This window comes from Trichosurus vulpecula, chromosome 1, assembly GCF_011100635.1.
Source record: "Trichosurus vulpecula isolate mTriVul1 chromosome 1, mTriVul1.pri, whole genome shotgun sequence".
NCBI classification, from domain to species: Eukaryota; Metazoa; Chordata; class Mammalia; order Diprotodontia; family Phalangeridae; genus Trichosurus; species Trichosurus vulpecula.
Window position 1 is genome coordinate 301,794,988 of NC_050573.1, and position 15,290 is coordinate 301,810,277.

Sequence of the window (15,290 nt, forward strand, 5' to 3'; positions counted from 1 at the left end):
GTTTTTATGGATCAATGTTATATTTGAGCAAATGTGGCCAATAACCAATTAAATAATAAAGGCTTGATTTTTGTACATGTTGTTATTTTCTATTTGTGTATATGTATATGTGGGGGGTGGAGGTGGGGAGATAAAGGGCTTTTCTTTCCATTTCTCAGCCAGCCATTTTGTTGGATCCACTTATGGAGAAAACATTTTTAATTACATTAGATAAATCCAATGGTGTGTACCTGTTGTCAGCCTTTACTGTTACTCAGTGAAGTGATATCTGCTTATTCCAGAAATATATCAGTAGATTTTTGATATGTTAATCTTGTACTCCAAATATGTCCATCAATATTCATCTTTCTTTTTGGTGAGGAAGTGTCAATCTTTCTATAGCTGCCCTAGGGAGATGGGTTTTTGTTCCATTAAATAGAGATTTTTTTGAAAATACTTTCCAAATATCTTGTGGTCCAATTACAGCTCTGTAAGTGTACATATACATTAAGATATGACTACTTCATATGTGTTCTTACCATTCAACCTTGATATCAAGGTGTCCATAAGTCTCATATCATATATAGTCACTGTTTTCTCTTTGATATATTTATGCTCTATATGACCTGCTTAGAGGAAACTAAGTTTTGCCTTTAGTCATTAGTTGAGTTTCAATTCTGAATTCAGGCATGAAGCCTTTAATCTCTAGTTTTTCTTTAGTATGCATTATGGATTTTATACTTATTGAGTACAAAATTTTTCTTAATGTCAGATAAAGATTTCAGAAGTTGTAGTAGTTGTTTAATATGTATTTGGTGGATTCCTGCAGCTTGGTGTCATCCATGTACATTAAGTATTAATAAGTTGTTTTAATATGATTCCCACTAATTTGGAAGCTATGCTTAGTTTTATTTAGGAGAAATAATAGGAGACTGAAGTCTAGAAAGAAATGTAATGGGCTTAAACTGTATCTCTGACAAATGCCACTTTTTATATTAATTTGTATTAGTGTCAGAGTGTTGGTGGCATGTTTTATATAGTTTCTATTAAAATATAATTATTATATTTAAAAAAAAACTCACAGAAACCAGGCTAATAACCCCTGAGCTTGCTAGTTATGCAAACTTCTAATACCCTTCCACATAACTTCAATAGTTCTATCAAGTCACTTCTGCAATAGTGGTATTTCTTGCCTGATTTTTAGAGGTATTCAAAGGTGAGCCACCTTGTTTTCCTATTGGCCTTGCTGTGACGACAGCTGCTGAATAAACTGCTATGTGCAGATATAGAGATATTCTTACATTTTGGTCCAATAATTTAGGAGGAGATTGCTCATTAGGCTTATAGGAAAATTAGCTTTTCTGAATTGTTTTTAATTTTTACTTTCAGTTCCACATTCTCTCCCTCCCTCCACCTTCTATCTCATCTTACCCATTGAGAAAGCAAATACAATATCCATTTTATGCACACATACACACACACACACATGTCAAAATGAGAACTCAGAAAGAACTTAGCTTAAAAAAGCCAAGGTCTCCCACTGCATCCAGGGCCATCTCCAGTGGTTCTGATCTATATCTTGCCACTGGACCCAGGTGGCTCCAGAGGAGACAGTGAGTCTGGTGACTTTGCACAGCCCTCCCTCACTGAAAACTGATTCACTTGCATGTCATGGCATCACCTCCCTGATGTCATGGTTCGCTTTGAGAACGAACACACACACACACACACCCCTCTCATATTTTCACATCAGCCGTATTCCCCCCTCTAAAAAGCAAGATAAATACCAAAAGGAAAAAATATGCTTCACTCTATACTCTTGAGTCCATCAGTGTATATGATTGTATGCCATGAGTCCTTTAGAGTTGTGCTGGATCATCGTGTTGATCAGAATTACTGTCTTTCATAGTTGATTTTCCTTATAATATTGTTGTTACTATATAGATTGCTCTGTTGATTCTGCTCACTTTACTTTGTATCAGTTCTATGAGTTTTCTCAGGTTTGACTGAAACTATCCCTTCCACCATTTCTTATACTACAATAGTATTCTATTACATTCATATACCAAAACTACCTCAGCCATTATCCAGCTTGATGGGCATCCCCTCAGTTTCCAATTCTTGGGTACCATAAAAGAGCTGCCAAAAATATTTTTGTCCATGTGCATCCTTTTCTTTTTTCATTGATGTCTTTGAGGTACAGACCTAATAGTACTATTGCTACGTCAAAGGGTATTCACAATTCTATAGCTCTTTGGGTATAGTTCCAAATTGTTCTCTAGAATGATTGGATAGTGATATCGCCATCACTATCACTATACCTACTTTCTCACATCCTCTGGAGAATTTGTCCTTTTCCTTTTACGTCATGTTAGCCAGTCTGATTGGTGTAAATTGGTACTTCAGAGTTGTTTTAATATTCCTTTCTCTAATTAGTAGTGATTTGAACATTTTTTTTCACATAACTATTGATAACTTTGATTTCTTCCTCTGAAAACTGCCTGTTCACATCCTTTGACCACTTATGAAATGGGAATGGCTCTGAGATGAGGACCACTTACAGAATCTTGGGAAATATGTACTTTAATGGCTCAAAAAGATTATGATGTACCAATAAAATGGACAGAATGACCAAGTAAAAATAGGGAACTATAAGAGCACAATGTCTTGGAAGGCAAAGAAGGAGTGATGATTCAGAAGGTTCAACACTGTCTGAAGATGCCAAGAGGGCAAGGAGATTGAGGACTGGAAAAAGAGTTCATTGGTATTGCTGCTTAGGAGGTCATTGGAAAGTGGTTTCAATAAATAATAGTGGTATATTAAAAAATAAAATAATGTAGTTTGAAGTGAGGGAGACAAGATACCTAGTATAAACAAATTTGTTTCAGAAATTACCAGTGAGGAAGAGGAAAAGAAAGAGCTGAAATGGCAGCTAGATGAGCTAAAATGATCACTATAAGGCTTTGGCGGGGGGAAGGTTTGGGGATGGAGTGAAGTATTTGTAGATCTGATCACATTTAGAGCAAACTAAAAAGGAGCTAGTGAAGAGAGAAAGAGAAACCAAAGGTTCATCAGAGAGAAGGGAAAACTGTTAGCACAAACTTGTTCATTTGCATGAACTCTAACTGAACTCTTAGCCAAATTTTTGAGGGACAAAATTTCAGTCTTTTTATTATCTATCGAGGAAGTTAAATGTTAAAGTGATTAGCATGGTCTCTGGTTAAAATAATTATAAACAGAAATTGTGCTGGATTTGAGATCAGAGGACCTGGATTCCAATCTCAGCTCTGCTACTGGCTAAAATTTAATTCTGGATAATACAATTAATTCTTCTTAGGCCTCAGTTTTCTCATGTGCAAAATAAAGAGGTCACATTAGGTGACTTCTAAGGGCTCTTCTAGTTTGAAATCTTTGATCTTATAAACTCCCCCAAATGGTCTGCATGTCCAGAATCACTATCCCTTACTGATGAATGAATAGGGAACCGCAATCCATTTTTGTACCTGTACTATACACGTTCTGTTCTGTTTATTTTGTAGTGAGAGTAGAATGTAGCTTTTGTTCTTGGCAGTCTAATAAGAAGAAATACACTTTTGAAGTGTGACATATGAGTCCAGAGATTTAAAAGTGATAGAAGAATGAGTGAGAAGAATTACTTGTCATTTATTGTAGGTTTTTTTGCAGCTGCACAGATAGAGGCAAACAGATGCAGCCTTATAGGAAAACACTGCTTTGGAATTTTTCCAGCAACATTTTTCTTTAAAAATGTCATCTCCAATTATAATCATTTATCTTATGCAAAAATAGAGTTTTATTTAATTTGAGCAGAACTTCTTTTCTAACTGCTTCCTGCACAATGAAGCCTGTAGAAGGTTTGCTCTCTTGGAATCATGGCTTCTCCAGCAGCAGCCTCTTCTACCAGCTGTACTTAGTTATCTCCCTGACAAGGTTGGCATTTCTGGGAAGTGTAGACACTGTGGATTGCCAAATCTCACTTGTAGTTATCCATCTGAATTCACCTGGAGATGGAAGGGGTGGATGGCCAAACACTGACTGCTACTTGGCAGGAAAATATTCCCCAAGTTGCAGAGAGAATACAAAAATGCATTGTTCTTGTCATTTTCACATGGAAGTTGTTCCTTTTCTCCACTCTCAGGCTCTCCTGTTCTCATCCAACAGCACCTTGAAGCTAATATTACAAAGCTTTCACTATCAGTATGTGGAGATGAGAGAAATGACATTTTTCAGGAGCCTTTTCTCTATAACTTTCCATTAGCATGTTCTAGTTTTTATCAAATTTGTATATTTGTGTCTTCTCCCTGTTTAAGCTCCTCAAGGGCAAGGATGGTGCCATTTTTCATCTTGGTATCCCTAGTAACAGAGCCCCAAATGATCTTTGAGTTTAACTTAAGAGAAGTGGTATTTGTAAAAATAATTCTTCTTTTTTTTCAATTAAAGTGCAGTGGTAGAGGACTTCCTAGGATCAGATCCCATCTCTGTGACTTGAGCAAGTCACTGAATTTCCCCAGGCTTCATTTTGGTCATTTATCAAATAACAAAGTTCGTTAGATGACCTCTGATATCTCTCTTAGCTTTAAATTACTGATTCTATGTTAAAATTTTCTCTATCCTCTTCTACAAATAGGAAAGCTGTCTTTGAAAGCAATGCTAATTTATCTCAGAATATTCCTGGTATTTGTGGGGATCAACGTATGATCTAGCATGATGTCTTTTATATGGAAACCAAATAAATACTTGTTGATTTGATTAATTGATGCAGCCGTTTTATTATGATGTTCATTTAATATCTTCCATTCCACCCTGCCCCACCTCACTGAACATTGCCTGTAGTTATTTATTCATGTACAGAAATTCAGTATATTTATTTGTTATGTTCCCCTGCCCTCTCCCACACCCCTGCCCTGTTTGTCATTGCCTGTAGTTATTATAAAATCGTAGGCAAAATCTTAGGATACCTTGAGATTTCCCTGTGATGGGTAGGGGAAGGTGCCCTGTGCTATGAGGTTATATTATATTTAAAGACCTAAGGCTTGCTTAGTCTCTGCCCAAAGTAGCAGCAGCAGCAGCAGCCACAGCAACGTGAATCTGATTTATTTTTCTTCTAGGGAGCTGCAGATGGTCAATGCTCTTTTTCATTGCCTTTGGGAGCAGGTCATTTACTGAGATAATGGGGATAACTAGACCTAGGTGCCTGCTACACCTGCCTCACGTTGAGAGAAAAGATCAAGGTTTGGGCAGCAGTGACAGTGATGCTAGTTCTCTTCCACACCTCGCCCAAGGTCACAGTATCTGGAAGATTAGAATGAACAGTGTGGTTAGTGGTTATGAATATACTTCAGCATATTGATTCTGAAAGCTCTGTAAAAGGTAACCTGTCCTCATTATTATTTTTCTCCTTTGCAGGCTTCCTTCTCCTCTCGTTCCTCCTCCCCTCCCCCCTTTTCTCTATTTTCCTCAGTTTTCAATTAATTGCTTATAAAGTGCTTGCTTTGTGCTAATGATATGTTTTCAATAAACTTAACATTAAAATGTCATATGCCTGCTTTCTCAGATCTCAGATCTCATAGTTTTCTATGAACCTTGTCTATTCTTTTCTCTTACTCCTGTCATTACCATTATCCTGGCACTGTTCTTCCTTTTACTTGACCTACATTCATTCTTCAAATCTCTCTCTCTCTCTCTCTCTCTCTCTCTCTCTCTCTCTCTCTCTCTACCTCTCCCTCTCCCCCTCCCCCTCCCCATTCCTTTCTCCCTCTCTCCCACCAAAGACTCTTTTTTACATTTAATTTTTATTTATTTTTCTCAATTACATGCAAACAAAATTTTTAGCATTCATTTTTTTTCTTCAAATTTTGAATTCCAAATTCTCTCCTTTCCTTCTGCCCCTACTCTCTCCTTGAGAAGGCAAGCAATTAGCTATAGATTACACATGTGCAGTGATGGAAAACATTTCCATATTAGCCATGTTGCGAAAGAAAACAGAGACCCCCAAAAACCCATCCAAGAATTATAAAGAAAGTAAAAAAAAAGTATTCTTCAGTCTACATTCAGAATCCTTCAGTTCTTTCTCTGGAGGTGGATAACATTTTTTCATCATAAGTCCTTTGGAATAGTTTTTGATCATTGTATTGCTAAGTCACTCATAATCAATCATCACTACTACATTGTTATTACTATGCACAACATTCTCTTGGTTTTCTGCATTTCACTGTGCCTTAGTTCATGTAAGTCTTTTTTATGAAACCATCTTGCTCATCATTTCTTATAGCAAAATATTATTCCATCACAATCATATACCACAATTTGTTCAGTCATTTTCCAATTGATGGACTTCCTCTCAATTTCCATTTTTTGCCCACACAAAGAGGTGCTATACTTATGTACATGTAGGTCCTTTGTTTACATTTTCTTTGATCTCATTGGGGTACAGACCTAGTAGTGGTATTTCTGGGTCAAAGGATATGTACAGTTTTAGGCAAAGTTCCAAATTGCTTTCCAGATGTTCTAAAGAATCTTTAGAAAAAGATTGCTTGAGGATGTCGAAAAAGATCTGCAGAGCCCCCCTGCTCCAGTCCAGTTCTCTTTGCTGAGGTACATTTGAGGACACTCTCTAGCAGTCTACCCCCTTGGGATGGGCAGGATGTACAACTGCTTCCTACCCCTCCCACCTATTATCTACTCCAGCCTCAGGTCCAAACAGTGGTATTCTTTTAAAGACTCTGGATATTATGAGGGAATAGTAGAACTCTAGAGACCATATTCCTCTGATGTTGGTCTTGAAGAGGGTTAGAATTAGTTGCTATGAAACCATTCTTTGAAAGTCTGTTCTTTGGAATTGGCTTTTTCATCAATACTGAATCCATCTAACTGGACCAATGTCTCTACATCTTTTCCACAGCAATAGTATAGGAGACTTTATGAAATGCCTGACAAAGATCTCAGTAAGCTATATCTACAGAATTCCCTTAATCCATTGGTCAAGTATAGGGATATGGATAGAGAACGGACCTTGGATTCTATTGGTATAGGAAACATGTTTGTGTATTTATCTACTTTCTTTACTTTCTACCGATGTTGCCCAGTGAAAATAAAACAATTTAAGTTAGTCTGTCATGATTTATTCTTTTTTTTGAGGGGGGAAGGCAAGGCAATTGGGGTTAAGTGACTTGCCCAAGGTCACACAGGTAGTAAGTGTGTCATGTGTGAGGCCACATTTGAACTCAGGTCCTCCTGACTCCAGGGCTGGTGCTTTACTCACTCTGCCACCTAGCTGCCCCTGTCATGATTTATTCTTAACAAAGCTCTATTGATGGTTTCTGATCAGCTCTGTCCTTTCTGGAATATCCATTAACTATGACTTTAATTATATTTTCTTAAAATTTTTGCCAGGAAGCAAAATAAAGTTCACTGGCCCATTATTGTCAGTTTCCATTCTCCTTCCCTCACTTTTCTTTTGCAAATCATGACCACAGCTGCTTTCCTCCTGTCATGCAGTACTTTCCCAGTCTCCACAGTATTTCTTTTTTTCTTGAGGGGGGAAGGTGGGGCAATTAGGGTTAAGTGACTTGCCCAAGGTCACACAGCTAGTATGTGTGTCAAGTGTCTGAAGCTGGATTTGAATTCAGGTCCTCTTGACTCCAGGGCCATTTCTCTACTCACTGTACCACCTAGCTGCCCCTCTCCACAGTATTTCAAAGATAACTGGCAGCAGGTTGGCCATTGCATATGCCAGTTCTTTTAGCCAGTATCCGAAGATGTAGTTATTCTGAGTGAAGTGACTTGAACTCTTTATCTGCTTAATTATCTTGGGAATCAACTCTTACCTGTGTCACTGCAAAGATCATTTCCTTTACAGAGAAAATAGAAGTTAATATGAATTGAGGGAAAAATATTTTATAGTATCAGAAAAATAAAAGAAGCATACTAAAAGCACTGTGAGACAATCTAGGTGCTCATTAATCAAACCTCACTTTAAACAATGGAAAGACTATTGGATTGAGAATTGGGAGACTTATGAAGCAATCCTGCTGCCTTTGCCAATGAATGATGATTTAACTATGAGCAAATCACTGACTCAGTCTGTTATTTTATAAAATGAATTTGGCAGCTGAGCTGGATATTCTCAAAGGTTTCTTAGGATCATGGATTTAAAAGCAGAATGGTTCATTCTCAGAAGCCATTTAAACAAGCCCAATCATTCTGTAGGTCAAGAAACTGAGTTCCGATGAAGTGATGTGGCTTCCCAAGGATCATAGAAGAGGTAGTTAAAAGTCAAATCCGGGTCCTTGGACTTTATATCTAGTGCTCATTTTGAACCATGATTCCTTTTTCCTGATCAATAGGTATTCATTAAGCCTCTACTATGGCTAGGCACTAAACTATGTCCTTGGGCTAGACCAGTCTGTGGAATGAGGGTGATTATTGAACTCAACTAATGCATTGTTTTATTCATAGATTTCCCTCCTTCCTTCCACAAATTATCCCTGAAGACATTTCCTAAATCCAAAACAACTTCCAAATGAAAAATCCATATTAGTAGTCTATGAATGATCTTATTCTTTCTTGGTGTTGAAAGTGAAGCATCATGAATCTGATGAGGGGAACTTTTTCAATTGCTTTGAAAACCATTTCAAAAGTCCTGCATTCGACTGTGTCATGTTCATCACTGATTAGTCCAATGCAGAGGAAACACAAAGAATTTCAGAGTTGGAAGAGGTCTCAAGGTTATCTAGTCTATGCCATATTTGAACATAAATCTCTTTTAAATATATTTGAAAAGTAGTTATTCAGCCTATGCTTGAAGTCCTTAAGCAGTAGTCTTTTCTCTCATCTGTCAGTCATCATTGTTCCATCTATCCTAAGCAGTGGTGCAATGCCTCTTTTGATCCTTTTCTTTCCACCAATCTGACATTTGACAAGGTGTTATTCATTTTCTGTTGCCCACTACTATTTCTAAATTCTCTGCTTTTCTTTAAAAAAAATCTAAATTGTTCATTGAATTTTCTGTGACATGAACATGAGTAAGGACATGAATATCCCTCTTTCATCCTCATTGATGTTGTTTACCTTTGTGTCTTCAGAATTTTCCTCTTTCCTTTCTTCCTTCCCTCCTCTCCTTCTTTCTTTTTCTTTTTCTCTTTCCTTCTTTATTTTTTCTTTCCTTCTTTCTTTCTTTCTTTGTTTCTTTTCTTCCTTCCTTCCTTTCTTCTTCTTCCCCTCCTTTCTTCTTCTTCCCTTCCTTTTTCTTTCTTTCTTACTTCCCTTCTCTCATTTTTCCTTCCTTCCTTCCTTCCTCCCTTCCTTTCTTTCTTTCCTTCTTTATTGCAGAATTGAAAGGAAGACTTTAAACTAAAAAATGTGGTATACAATTAAAATCTTTCCAACTGAATTTATTTTAAAAAGTCATTGATGCTCTTCCCTCCCCCCCCCAAAGGGGGAATTTGGAGGAGAAAATGTTATGGATAGTAATCGTATAGCATCACATTCAACAGTGTATGTGATGCAAATAAACTGCTCTAACACGGGCAGCAAAAGAATCTCCAAAAATGTCTTAGTAAATACATATACTTGATTTAGCTACTAAACATAAAGATATAGCAATCAGGGTCAACACCAGTTTAAAATACTAACATATTTTTTAACATTTTAGGGAGAAGGATAGTAGAAGGTGATGAGTATTACCTTATAAAAACTGATAAGCAATGGAAAGAGGGGAAAAACTAAAGAATTTTTAATGAGACTCAGCTAAGAGAAGTCACCCTGAAGTTGTTTGAGGTTCAAATAGTGGAAGAAGGATAACAAATGTAAGAAAAGAGATGAGAAGAGCAGAAATTTTTATATTAAAATTTTTCATCATCATGATCAGTGGAGCCATCATATTTGGGTTCTGACAGCATCACAGTGACAGATGTGCTTCTTGAAAAGGATACAAAGACTGTAAAGGCAACTGGACTGGAATAAGTATAAAGTGTATAGAGGAGGTATGTGATGGAGAAAATACAATTTTGAAGACATTAAGGGATCTACTTTTAGGATCTCTGAAAGAGGAGGAAATAGAAAAGATTTCAAATGCAAATCTTGAGTCTCATTTTAAAAACAAGTAAAATATGAGATCAGTAACTACTAACCCATATGCCATTTTTCTCACCTATATACATTTTTGTGACAGTTATTTCCACATGCATCCAAGGCTTTGTCTATGAGAATATTAGAGAGGAGCAGAATACACTAAACGAGTATTGTTTCTGGAGTCAGAAGATTTAAGTTTTTTGAACCTGACTGTCATCAATTATAAAATGAGAAGCTTGAACAGAATGGCTTCTGAGGCCCCTTCTGAATCAAGATCCATGCTCACATATTCATGAGCACCTATATAGAGATGTATATCTGTATATGTAAATGAACATATGTATACATATATTTGTGGATAGGTATATATACAATTAGAATGTGAGCTTTTTGAGGGCAGATGTCTTTATTTTTGTATCCCTAGTACTTTGTATAACATCTGGCTCAAAGTAATCACTTAACAAATATTTATTGATTGATTAATGATTGATTGTATGCATGTATAGATATGCATAAATGTAAGCATGTAAGTACAAATTTTATGCATATTTGATCTTATAAGTATATATAATATATACTCTTTTTATATGTGGTCACACATATGATGTGATAATAGATCATATCTTTACTATCATACAATTGACTGAAAGGTGTAAAAATACAAGACACTGTATCAATTGTCAAAGATAAAAGGATTTGCTTGACTTAAAGGCTCTTTAACAAGGCACGTGCATAATCCCTGATGTTCTCAATTCCCTGCCTTCTTCAGATCCAGGTGAAAAGCCACTGCTCCAAAAACAGCAGGTTCCCTAGAGTTCAGCTATTTTTCTACACAAGAGTACCCATGCAAGTATACTTACCTCCTTGCAGGAAGATATGTATATCATTTTGTCATCCCATAATTTATATGTTTCCATAATGTGTATGTTATACATAATTTGCATATAATTCATTTATATATAGATATTTGAGACTTTGAGTTTCATTTCATAAAATGAGGAAGTTGAGCTGGATATTCTCTCTTTCTCACACACACTCATATAAAAGTGAAGCAATAGGTAAGTTCTTAACTTGTCTAAGTGACAATCGATAAGTTCTTAACTTGTCTAAATGACAATTTCATCCATCAGGCGATATTGAAGTAGAGAGGAAAAGCTACAATTTTGGAGTGGGGACTGACTAGTAAGGAAGAGCTGAATGTCAAAGAACAAATGATTGGAACATCTCAAGGAAATGTTTATACTCTCTTAGGATCTTGGCCATATCCTGATGATATATGTAGACCTTGTGACAGCAGATTTTGAAAGAGATAAGATCAAGGATAAGTAGAATCCCATGGTCTAAGACACTATATCTCTAAAGGGATGAAATACTTTTAGGAACAAAATTCTGATGAAAGAAAACATAAATAATTTCACAGAGGAAGAAAAGCAAAATCTGTCTAAAAAGCTGCATGTGGTAGCCTGGGGAAATATTCAATCAGCTCAGATTTTTTAAACTCATGGAATCCAGAGAAGGTAACTGAGGATGAATAGAAAGAGTGGCACATATCTATAAGAATAATGTCGCAAATGATAAAGCCTAGCACAATTTGAGCCTTATAATAAAAACCAAGGACAACATAGAGGATTTCTCCTTTTAAAGCTTTCTTAGGGGCAAAAAAAAAGATCAAAGGAGGGCTATCACTGCTTCTTGGTATGATGACAACAGATTTCAGAAGATAAGACAGAACTACTCAAACCCTATTTTGCTTCTGATTTCTCTATGAAGAAAAATGATTTTCAGACTGGAAAGTATAAAACAAAACTTACTAACAGGGACTCAAAAACTAAGCTAAGCAAGGAGATGGTAAGAGAGAACCAATTTGCCCTCAGTTAGCCTAAATGATCAGGCCTGGATAACCTGGGGTGATAATAACTTCCATGTAAATACTACTTTTCCATGTACAAAGCAAAGTAGGTAGGGGAAGTTTTATTTTCCCCATTTAAAAGATGAGGAACTGTAACTCGGAGAGGTTAAATGACTTTACTGTGGTCACTGAGCTAGTTGTTAGCAGAGCCATCACTAAGTAATTTTAATGACTCGAGTGACTTTATTGCTTTTTCCATTACACTCTTGGATATTTCCTCTACCAAAATATTGGTGGATATGTTTTATGAAATATTAAAATTGTGGCAGTAGGGTGGTCTCACAGGGCTGGTAATAGACAAAAAGGACTCTGATTTTCTTTACCTTCCTTATTTGCTTAAAGAACAAAACAAACAGACAAATGAACAACAAACTAAAACAGGCTAGATGGAATAGGTAGGTATAGGCTGCCCTTAATGGAAACTTGGCAATGAATTTTTCAAGCACCTGCAGTTACAGACTAAGAGAGCTACAAAAGCTTTTCTCAATACCTCCTAATTCTAGTTTCTTCCTTCTGTTAATTATTTCCCACTTATTCTATATATAGTTTGTATATATTTGTTTGCTTGTTTTCTCCCCCATTGATTGCGAGGGCTGGTTCTGTCTTTTGCCTTTCTTTGTATCCCCAACATTTAGCACATAACCCAGCAAATAGTAAGCACTTGATAAATGCTGACTGCCTTACTGACTGCCTTAGCTACTCACTATTGCAGAAAGCTTGGGATGTTGCACTTTTGCGGGGACCATGTCAGGTAGTAAAAATTTGAAGAGGAAGATGAGAGGGGAAGTGAACCTGGTAAGATTTTTTTTAAGGACAATTCTTCACAGTTAAATGTGAAACTGTCTTTTCTCTAATGCCTTTCCTTCTTTACTCTCCCATTCTCTTCTTAACCCCTAACAATTTGTTTTCACCTTAGCACTCTAATGAAACTGTATTTTCTAAGCTCAACAATGGCTTTATAGTGACTCCATACAATATTTTTGTTTTGTTTTAACTTTTTTCCCCCAGATTTTAATCTCCCTCACCTCTCTTAATGAACAATGTTGACCAACTCCTACTTGATTACCTATCATACTTGGACTTCAGAAAATATCTCCTTAACCCTTCCTCTTTTGCTTTCTTCATTGCCTTCTCAACCTCTTCCCAGAGGCTACTTAACCTGTTTCCTCTGTAAATATGTAATAATGAGGAAGTTAGATTGGATAACTCCTAATGCTATCTAGTGCTAAAGAGCCTACCTTTAGTCTGTTTCTCTTATCTATCTCCATTCATTCCTATGACAATTTCATTGATTTCTGAGGCTTCAATTGCCATCTCTATGGGTATGACTCCTCTCTCTCTGTGTCTCTCTCTGTCTCTCTTTCTCTCTCTGTCTCTCTCTGTCTGTCTGTCTCTGTCTCTCTCTGTCTGTCTCTCTTTCTCTCTCTGTCTGTCTGTCTCTCTCTGTCTGTGTCTCTCTTTCTGTCTCTGTCTCTGTCTCTGTCTCTCTCTCTCTGTCTGTCTCCGTCTCTCTGTATCTATCTCCCTTCCTTCTCTCCCTCCCTCCCCCTTCCTCCCTTCCTTCCTCCTTCTCTCTCTCTTTCTCTCTCTCTCCCCTTCCCCTCCCTCTTTTCCTCCTTCTCTCTATCTTTATTTTGGTACTAACTTTCTGACTTTTAGCACAATATCTTCAGTTGTTTACGGGATATGATTCTGAAATATTTCCATAACACTTCAATATTTACAAAGTACTTTCCTCATAATAACCTGGTGAGGTAGATTGCAAAATTATTATCATCTCTATTTTACAGATAAGGAAAATGAAGCTCAGAGAGATCAAATAACCTGTCCATTGTCACAGTGCTAATAAATGTGGAGGTTGAGCTGGTGAAACAGGTACCCCAGATTGCAAATGCTTTTCCTATTGTATCTCCAACTGGATGTTCCATAAGAAACTCAAATTTAGCCTGTCCAAAATTTAGAGTATTTATCCACCCAAACTTGTCCTTCTTTTGCTTCACTCTGTCCCTGGCATCATCCTTGATCCCATCTCCCATGCTTGTATCTTTGGGGTTATCTTGGACTTTTCCTCCTCCTGTGTGTCCAGCATTCACTTCGGTGCCAAATCTTGTCATATCCACAATAATTCTCACATCTGTGTGCCTTTGTTATTCTCACTAGTACTATCTTGACATATGTAACAACAATATGGCTGGCAGCTGTTGTGGGGTTGAAATACCAACACAAGACCAACAACAAGAAGGGTGCTAGCACAGGTTCTTTGATCTGCTTTTCCAAGGAAAGCAACTTTAAGTTAGTTTAGGGAGAAAAAATCAGCCCCCTGAATTTCAAGGCAAATACAAACAGAAATCACAAACGTTGACAGATAGACCTTGTCTGATTCAAATCACAATTCATAGTTACCAGAGAAGCACCAACATCTATCTGTCTGGGTTACAAAGCCACGGCGGGGTGTCCAAAGGCTTGCCCAGAGTCTCATCACCCACATTCTTTCAGTGAGTGTACCCCTAAAACAAAAAGCCGATCTCAGATATTATATACCTATCTCAGGGTCCTGGGGCAATTGATTACCTCAGTGCTGAGAAGCAATCAAACAAAGAACAGTGAAAAGTCCCGTTTAGGGTGTGGGAAAGTTAGTTAATCCCTAGTACCTTAGTACTAATCAATGATTCCCAATTGTCTTAGCACTGAAAAACACTCCAAGGCAAAAGATCGCACTTTACCTGCCCCATTCAAACAAAGGCACTTAAGAGAAGAACAGCAAAAAGCCCTGTTCCACTTACCACTACAGTGTATAGCCCCTCATAACTATGCCTTATGCTACTGCAATAGCCCTTAGTAGTTCTACATGCCTAAATTTTTCTACTTAAATACATCTCTTATAATGTTGACAAAACAATCTACCAGTGCAAAAATATGATTATGTCACTATGAAATTGTTTATTGATTACTGATTAATTGTTGAGAATTTTTAGTTAATCAGTGAAGCTAATATCTATGGATCTGATTTGAATTTCATTGTGAGGATTTAGTAATAAGGTTTTTAACAACTTAGGTACCCAAGCCTTAAGGAATACAAGCTGGTTCTGTCTCTTTCAGGAGATAAGGAAGATGAGTGATGGATGAATGAAATTGTTCAGAAGATGTTTTGCACAGCACTGGGTCTCTCTGGTATTGAGTGGTAACTAGCATAAGGCTTTCCAGAGGATCTTGACTAACTTTGCATTTTCCCCATTGCTATGAATTCTGGGGACCCTTTCTTGCCAGTTTGTGAAATGTAAAGCCCACCCTTCACCTTTCCAATCACAGCCTT